The 9,383-nt window shown below is 40.8% G+C and overlaps 1 pseudogene across 1 annotated transcript; it reads left to right on the plus strand.

Moving 5' to 3' along the window:
• Positions 1 to 5,173: 5,173 nt before the first annotated feature.
• Positions 5,174 to 5,816, plus strand: LOC308430925 (acidic leucine-rich nuclear phosphoprotein 32 family member B-like; annotated as a pseudogene). Its single transcript has one exon. The product of its transcript is annotated as an acidic leucine-rich nuclear phosphoprotein 32 family member B-like (transcript).
• Positions 5,817 to 9,383: the final 3,567 nt, after the last annotated feature.

The raw sequence follows: 9,383 nt of genomic DNA on the forward strand, positions 1-9,383 counted from the left end.
TCCTGCCCAACTATGCCATTACATTTGATTGTTAACACATAGATTTATGGTAAAGTGCAAAGGTAAAGCTAGGCTTCACATGTTTAAATATTACTGGTTCTGTTGCCAAGACAGAGGTGGACAGTAAATACACCTATAGTAAATAACCATGTCTGATACTGCCCACAGTGGTCAGGGCAGAACAATCTGTTTTCTGAAACTCTGGACACAGGAAGAACAAGAAGCCAGAGAGAAGATTTATGTTCTGCCCAGTCTGCAATGTTAAGACTACAAAAAAAAGTGCCAAGAGACCATTATGGGTGGAGCTGTCTGCAAAGCTCAAGAAGGAGAAGGAGATAGCTCCAAGTTGGGTATTTACAGAAAGTGACTAAAGAAAGGAGAAAAGACCTCAGACTTATGTATTGGGAGCAGAGAGATGTATTGGGAGGCAGCAGAGTGTGCTGCCCTCGAAGGCAAGAAAGAAGCTGTGACTTGAGAGGCAGGAGCTCATGCTGGACTGCTCCAGGTCAAAGTAAGACTGAAGAAAGCCAGAGAGCTCTGGGCTTGATGACAGAGTAGGAAACACGGGGTGCCTGTGCACAGACAACACTCTTCTATTTCAGGAAATGAACCTCTCTCTGTGTCTCCAGTCAGAGGCACTGGTAAATGACTACCAATGTGCTTCAGTACAGAGCCAGGTGCAGCCTAGTGGCTTCATCAGCACAGCAGCTGGAGGCTTTACCAAGTGGTCAGAGTTGGCACTTGGGACATACCCTATATGGCACAGCAGACACAAGCCCTACCTATGATCTCCACCTCATGCCTCTTCCTAGTGTCTCCCATCAGCTTTGTCTCTGCTTATCATTCTTGCAAGTCTAGTTTCACTCAAGGGGAAAAAAGACCCACTAGGTTCAATGTGATCCAACCATAGCTAGAGAAGGGTTAGAGAGAAATTCACTGGGAAGCTGTCACAATGACTCCAACATGAGATAACAGCTAGACAGACAATGGCCAATATCAGGAACTTACAAAGAAAATGAGAGCTTAATAATCAGGTGTGGTCAGCCCTGATCATCTGCCTGGACCACTTCCACAGCTGGCAGGTGATTTGCAGGGTAGGCTTTGGGGTGCAAGGCTCAGCTCATGCCAGAGTATCTTCTTCAGGTTTTTCATAGTTTAGCATGTCATGACCAATGAAGCAGAAGAGAGGGGGCACCTACATATGTAATCAGGGTAGCTGTTCTGTCAAAACCAGAGGATAACATCGGGTGTTTCCAACACTGTCATTAAAGGCTTCCTTCCCCACCTAACAAAGAATCAGAGGAGAGATTTTGCCTCATGCTTTTTTCACATGCCTGCCACTGTCCCAGCATCGCCATGGTGACACTGTGTATGTTTGGATGGCTGGAAGAAGCCTGGGACAGAAAGCAGAGCCAGGGTGGACCAGAGCAGGGAATCTAGCAGGAATTCCTCTCTGTTTCTCTGCAGGCGATCAGTTAACAGAGTGCTAATGTGCCCTTCTGAGGTTAGTCACCAACCCTATTATTTCCAACCTCTCCAAGAGAGAGAAAAAACATCATAAACCACAATAGTTATTCTTGATAATGTTCAAGGGAAAAAAATCTATTCTCTTTAAGCAAAGTTGCAGGGGCTATGGATTTCTTCCTGAGAATTCCTTACTCTACAGACTGAAGGGCCAGCACAGGAAGACACTGGGTGGATGGGACAGGTCAGCAGGATGTATGGTGAGGTCTTGCCTGCCCAGCATTTCTAGAGTGGTTCATAGAGTTAGAAAAAAAATCTCCCAATATTTAAAAAAGGTCTTCTTTCTTAAATAAGAGAGCTGTACCTTGTGGTGTTAGCTGCTGGTAGAGGAGAGCTAATGCAGTGCTTGGGAATTCCTCAAGAAAAGTCAGCTAGCCTTTTAGCCACTCCTTTATCTTTTGAATCATCTCCTAATATCTCCATAAATTCAGGAAGCCACAAAATGAACAGCTTTGAGGATTCTAGCCAGCATGTAGCCCAACAGGAAGCTAATGTGCCTATAGAAAAAAAAAAAAAAAAACACCTACTTTTAGGCACATTGTGTAGCCATATGTACAATCGCCGCCATTTAATTCCATATCTGGCACATAGTATGCGCCCAAATATTTATTAACAAATGAATAAAAATTTCATATAGGGGTGGGGCAGTGCCAAGAACATACGGAAAGCGATTCCCACTTGGAAGTTTAGTGAGCTTATTTTCATGAGAGGGAGTCTCTTGAACAGGATGGGAAAATAAGCTGAGTGGATTTTGAACACTGCAAGTCCTTACTCCACAGAACCACCCCTATAAATTTCTTCGCAGAGAAACATCAGGAGCACAGAGCTCAAATGCAGTTGGTGATATATTAATAAATCTCAGTTGGCTGGTAGAGCATGTCTTTCTCACTCTAAGGGCCTACGATTTTTGGCAGATGGCATGAAGGAAAGGCAGACAAGTAAAAGGCTGAGGAATAATTTAAGCCTGCTGTGAAGATCTAACTGTAATCCCAGCATTTGGGGCGTAGAGACAGAGGAGGATTCAAAGCCAGTCTGAGTTACATAACAAGACCTTGTCTCAAAAAAAAAAAAAAAATAACTTCAGATATAATAATTTTAAGCATCATAAGAAATCTTCTGTAGGTAGTAAAGGCTGCTTCTTAAGAAGATAGCCCTGCTCTGAATTTTAAAACACCCTTAAATGTGCAGAACGAAGATGTGTATGAACTTGTACCCTTGTGTCTTTTCCTAAACTGATATACTGCCTTATAAAGATTGATCTTAGATCAATCCAAAAAAGTGAAGTCACCGAGTGATTGTTTTTAATCTCGAGCAGCAGCAATCCTCTACCAGAGCAGTTTTTGTACACCCCCCCCCAGGATATTGAAAATAACTAAAGACATCTTTTATTGTCCTGAATAAGGTCAGGTACTATTGGTGTGTTGGTGAGCCAAAGATGTCCCTACTCATGTTATCATGCACAAAGCAATCCTGTTAAAACAGAACCCTCTGGCACCAAAGTTTTAAGAAACCCTAGACGAGGCAGAAGTGTATCATGAGGCTTCTCCAAAGTGTCAGGGATCCAGAGAAAGTACTAAGACATAAAGGAAAACTGAGAGTAAATATATTTATTTAAGAGTCAGCCTTGGTGCCACTAGTATGCAATATTCAGGAACCTGAGGGAGGACCATTGGGAACTTGAGAGTATCTTGGGCAACACTGTTTTTCAGGCCAGTCTGGGTTAAGTAGAAAAACACTATTAAAATAAAAGTATGTATGAAAAGGACTTAAAGCAGGAGAAGCTATTGAGACCTAAAGTTGGAGAGAGCAAACTAAAGAACTGCAGATAGACATTCTTTTGACCAAAATCACCTCCATTCCTTCCTGGATAAAATGTCTTGCGTGATGTCTAGCGTCCTGAGCATGTGTGGTTAATGTGTGTAACTAAGTACCTCTGCTCCCCAGAGGTAGATTCCAGCTTAGAAGGCCATTGGTGTGCACTGTCCCAGGTATGTATGCCAGTCATAATGCCAGCATAATTATAGAATTCTGTACTGTTTGAACTTGTCCTGTCATACTTCTAGGCTGCTTCATAAAGATCATTGGAAATGAATAACTACCATGTTTCATAAAGGAACACACAAACAACGCAAGAATAATTCAGCAAAGTGAATTCTTTTCTTTTTGTCCTTTCAAAAAGAAACCAAACCCAGGTAGAGAACACATAATGCCAAAATGATGAGGGTTTTTTATTTTCCAGATATGAATTAGGTAGAAATTTTGTCTCATCCATTCATGGAAATTAGACTTCAAAGTCTACCACAATTAGCTAATCATCTCAAAGGGGAAGGATCCTTGCTAAACTAACTACTTTTGATAGGAGAAAAAAAAACATTTCTCAGAAAAATGAATCTTGAAAAATAAAATGCAATTAAGTTAGATACAAACAAAACGGGTCTTAATACTTTGGGTAGAACAATGCTTTTAGTGCAAGATCATTATGCATTTACATTGCTACACAGATGTCATCAGGTTCTCAAACCACTTTTTAAAGAAATGTAACTGGAAATCATAAATGTTTCTTTATTGGTGTGGTTTATGCAGTAAAGATGACTCCATACTCCAATCAACCCACATGCCAAGGAAAGGTCTTGGCTCCGTTTCAAAGCATTGCTGAATAGATGTATTTTCTGTGTTTTTGGTTAAAATAAAATATGTATCACATGTATATTTACATTTTATGATTCCCTGTATTAGCCAACATTTTTGTTAGTCTTATCAGGTATGATAGACTTCTGTACCATGTCTGAGTACAACTGTCACCGTGAGCATGCGGAAGACATAACAGTAATGAGAAACAAAGGGTGAGCTGGGGTCAGACTATGAAGAGTCTTAGAATCCATGATGTACTTAAGATGGGGTAAGCAGAAGTCATGAAAACTTTTTAATCAAGGGAGTGACTTGACCATTTAATGGACTTTGAAAGACAGTATCCTGGCTCCAGAGCAAAGCACAGACTGAAGAAAAGCAACTCTACAGGTCCATTGAGGAATGTCTTACCATAACTTGAGTTCCTGTGATTACTGAAGAAAGGGATATCATTGAGGATACAGAAGTAGGAATGGGTCCAAGAGACACTTTGGAACCAGATCGTGGTTACTGTCTAGTGTATAAAAAAAGAACTAGCTACTAAGTCACAACTTTGGGGCTATCAGATGAGTTATTTGTACTAATATTTCTTAAGTAGAAGACAAAACACAGGGTTATGATAGGAAGATGTTGAGATAAATTTTGAATATGTTTGGCGTCCTTATCCTGGAAGACACCTATCCCAAAGGCTAGGATTGAATTCATAATTGCAGTGCTCAGAAGAAAGTCTCCTGAATAGAGTTGTGAGTGGTCATTTTAAAGGAAGAAATTAATGTTGTAAAAGAAAATCAAAATGTTTTGCTAAAAGTATACAATACCCTTTTCCCTCCATGGATTCTCTCCGCTCCCTCGAGTAACTTGGCTCCGGGGGCTCCGCTCGCCCACATGCCCACATGCTGCCAGCGACCACGCCTCCTCCGGCCGCCTGCTTCCCCTGGCCCTCCCCACGAAGGCCGGGTCACCTCTCCCACCTCCGCCCCCTCTGCAGAAAGTTATATTTGGAGAGGGGGACTAGGGGAACATGGACATGAAGAGGGGGATCCACCTGGAGCTGAGGAACTGGACCCCGGCAGCTGTCCGAGAACTTGTCCAAATGATGGGAAAATTGAGGGGTTAACAGATGAATGTGTGAACTCAGAGTTCCTCAGTTTAACAAATGTAAGCTTATCGTCAGTTTCAGACCTGCCGAAGTTACCTAAATTGAAAAAGAAAAGGTTGGATCGTCTGAAAAGCCTGGATCTGTTTGGCTGTGAGGTCACTAACTGGAGTGATAACCGAGAAACTGTCTGCAGGTTCCTGCCCCAGCTGTCCTATCTGGATGGTTATGGCCGAGAGGACCAGGAAGTACCCAACTGAGATGTGGAGGTGGATAGTGTAGAGGAAACCCCTGACTCAGATGGAGAGATGGATGGTATGGACAAAGAAGAAGAAGATGAAGAAGGAGAGGATGAAGATGAAGATGAGGATGGTGAGCAAGAAGAGGATGAAGATGAAGACGAGGATGTAGAAGGAGAAGATGATGAAGATGAAGTCAGTGGGAAGGAAAAAAAATTTGGACATGATGGAGAAGTTGATGAAGATGAAAAAGATGAGGATGAAGAGAAGGAAGAAAATGGGAAAGGTGAAAAGAGAGAGAAACAGATGACGAAGGAGAAGACGGCTAAGACCCGAAACAACCTGCAAGAAACAGAACTGTTGAGTATTGGTTGGACTGCTCATGAGTTTGGCAGCTGTTTTCAAAAGGTAGCTGTGATCCCAGCCCCGGGACACTCCCACCCAAAGAGCCAAAGAATAGTTCCCGCGACATTCTGTCTTCCTACTGTTTTTTCAATAGTAACGTTGTCCCAAAATAGATAACATATCAAGACATAAAGTACACAAACTCCTGAAGATTAAACAACACACTACTGGATGATGAATGGGCCATTAGAAATATGAAGAAGAAACACACACACACACACACACACACACACACACACACACACACACACACAAATCCTAAAATTGAATGAAAATGAAAACACAGATTACCGAGACCTAGACAAAGCAAAGACAATCCTAAAACAAAAGTTTATAGCGTTGTGTACTCACATTAAAACATCGGAGAAAACTCAGATAACATAATTATACTCCTAATGACTTGGAAAAAAAAGAATAAGTCAAACCCAAAAGAAATAATTAAGATTAGGGTGCAAGCTCAAGAATAGAAACAGAAAAAAAAAAAGCAGTGCAAAGAAATCAATGAAATGATGATGGGTTCTTAGAAGTGGTAACAAAAGCTTTTAGCCAAATTGATGAAAACAGAAAAATACCTGAATTAATACAAATTCAGCGGAAAATGAGACATTACCAAAGATACTAATGAGGTTCAATAAACCAAAATGGCATCTCTTATCCTACACTCCACTAAATTGGAAACCTTGAAAGAAATGGATTCATTTCTAGATACATCCAAAATACCAATATCAAATTTAGATGAAATAAATAATTTAAGTGGATCTATATATAGCCAGAGACAAAATTGAGACAGTAATAAAGGAATCTGTTAACTAATTAACAAATAATTAAATACATAATTACAGACCCTGATAATTTAATTGCAGAATTCTACCATTCAGAGAACTATCTCCCATTCTACTTAAATTGCTTCGTAAAATAAAAGTTAAAAGACATGATCAATAAAATTCAGGATAGTTATTGTTGTCTCTGGTGGAAGAAGGAGGCCAGAGAAAGAAATAGGGGATGGCACCATTATAGTAAACATATTGCTGGGAAGATACTTGGTCATTGGTTAAGTGGGTGTGCACTGTCAGCATACATCATATATTAGTCAAGGTTCTCTAGAGGAAGAGAAGTGATAGAATGAATGCATGCAAGAATGAATGAATGAATGAATGAATGAACGAACGAACGAATAAAAGAAATATTAGAGTGGTTTACAGGCTGTGGTCTGCTAGTCCAACAATGGCTGTCTATTGATGGAAAGTACTAGAATCCAGTAGTTCAGTCCACAAGACTGAATGTCTCCGCTGGCTTTCAGAGTACATGAGAGTCATGAAGAATAGGCTCTCATACCAGTGAAGGAATGAGCATGCTAGCAAGAGCAAGCATGCAAAGAGCGAGTGTTTTCTTCTTCCACATCCTTCATATAGGCTGGAACAAAAAGGCATAGCCCAGATTTAAGATATATATTCCCACTTCAAAAGAAAGTCACACCTAGGTTGGGTCTTCCCTCCTCAAATTGTTCAAACAAGAATCCCTCATAGGTATGGACAGCCTCTGGACCACATGTAGTTCCAGATGCAGTCAAGTTGACAACCACTAACACCCACCACACGTGGTTTAAAGTTTTACTTTTCAAATGAATCAATGGGGCATTCAGATTAACATAAAACATGTAAAATGCTCTTAAATAAAAAATAAAGAAACAAACAAATTTCAGGGTTCCTACCCTACTTTAGAGCATTTAGTTCCCAAATAAAAGAACAAAAAAAGTTATATTTATTATAAGACTGACAGCAGTTGAGTTGGAAAGATATCAACCTTCTATGATATTTTGTCTACTTCCTGGCCAGTACCCCCAGACATCACTTGCTAAGTTCTACCTGGGCTGTTTCTACTCCAATGGGCCAGCCCTCGTGGCCATGCATTCATAATCTACCTGCCCATGGTGGCTTCTTCCTTCTTCCCCCCCTTGTGGTCCCTGCCTCAGACCTCAAGCCAGGATCCCCATCTCGATCTCCTCTGCCCAGCTTTAGGACATAGGCATCTTTATTAAGCAATCACAGATAACTTGGGAGATAAGGTTCGTACAACAAAGGCTGATATACATGAGGTTCCCACCTTTGTATATCTCTCTAACTCGTTCGATTACTGGTTTTCATTGTTTTGCATTGTGTGCATCTGTGACCACCTCATGTGCTTTGTGGAATGAGGTAAGGCAAACGTAACCAAACCCAGCAAACTCTGTCACACTAGAGCAGAAAATATTAAATTCCTTAATGTTTCCACATATATGCCATCTTTTCTCTGGCTGACACACCCTAACGGAAAGTTTCCAAGGGCATTCTGACAGACAGAATGTAAAGGTGGCCAGAAAAACCAATTCAGCCTCTGTCAGAACTGGTGGTCCACTCTGACCTAGTGGTCTCAATTCTCAGTCAGGTCTAGATCGAAATCCAATATGCTTCTGAGGCTTTCAGAGACCTTGTACTACGAACTTCTCTGAGTCCCCAAACTCACTCCTTAAATAGTACTTCAGCCTTTCAGACTTTGGGGGAGTGGACCTCCTGTGGTTCACACTCTCGTTTATTATCCACCGTACCCTGAGAAGCAAAGTCCTTCATGAGTGGGCAGAGATGTTCGTTCCATTTGATTTAAAAACACTATTCTCATGAAGATACAATTCCAATGCTAAGATAAGTGATCTTGCTTACATGTAGCCCAGTGGGGTAAGGGGCTGTGAACAGGAAAGACTTTCTACATCCGAAAATGATCAGAACAATTGGTTTCTGACTCTATATTAAGAAAATAAAATTTAAAGAAGTCAGTTTCAGCCCTGATCCAGCTGTGCAGACTCCCCACCTAAAGGGTCCAGAAAATAAAGTAGGCATTGGAGACTCATTATGGGGAAAGAATCTGTTTCGAACTCCATGGGAGGAGGTAACTGAGGCAGCCATTGGCCCTTCTCCATTACCCATGCTCTCCCTGGGTCACTAAATGGCAATGACCCATATATCTTCTAAATAGTTCCTGTCCATTGCATCCCATAGGAGACTTCTGCTACCAGATCATTTACAAAATAGTCTTAGATAATGGAGAAATAGAGAATGGGGGGGGAGAAAAGAATGGAGAAGGAAAAGAGAATCAGAAGGATAAGGAGGAAGAAAGATACTTCCTCATACAATGGTTGTGGCTATGGCCAGGATCCAGTCTGCTCTTTAAAAACTGTACTTAATGCTGAATACCAAAATTACACTGTTAGATTTCAGAACTCCCTAGTCCCACTGGGGATAGCTGGGATAGGTCTCAGTAATTTCCATAATTAAGTAAAAGTGAGAAAGATTTTCTTTCAGACCTACTCAGATCTTCATATAGTCACTGTTTAAACCTCCATCTTATCCAATTCAATTAGTTATTTTTTTTTTTACTGATGTGATAAAACACTATTGCCAAGGTAAATTATATTTTTAAAAGCAGGTTCTTAAGCCTATTAATTTGGCTTACAATTT

The sequence above is a fragment of the Micromys minutus genome, assembly GCF_963924665.1.
Source record: "Micromys minutus genome assembly, chromosome: 16".
Lineage (NCBI taxonomy): Eukaryota > Metazoa > Chordata > Mammalia > Rodentia > Muridae > Micromys > Micromys minutus.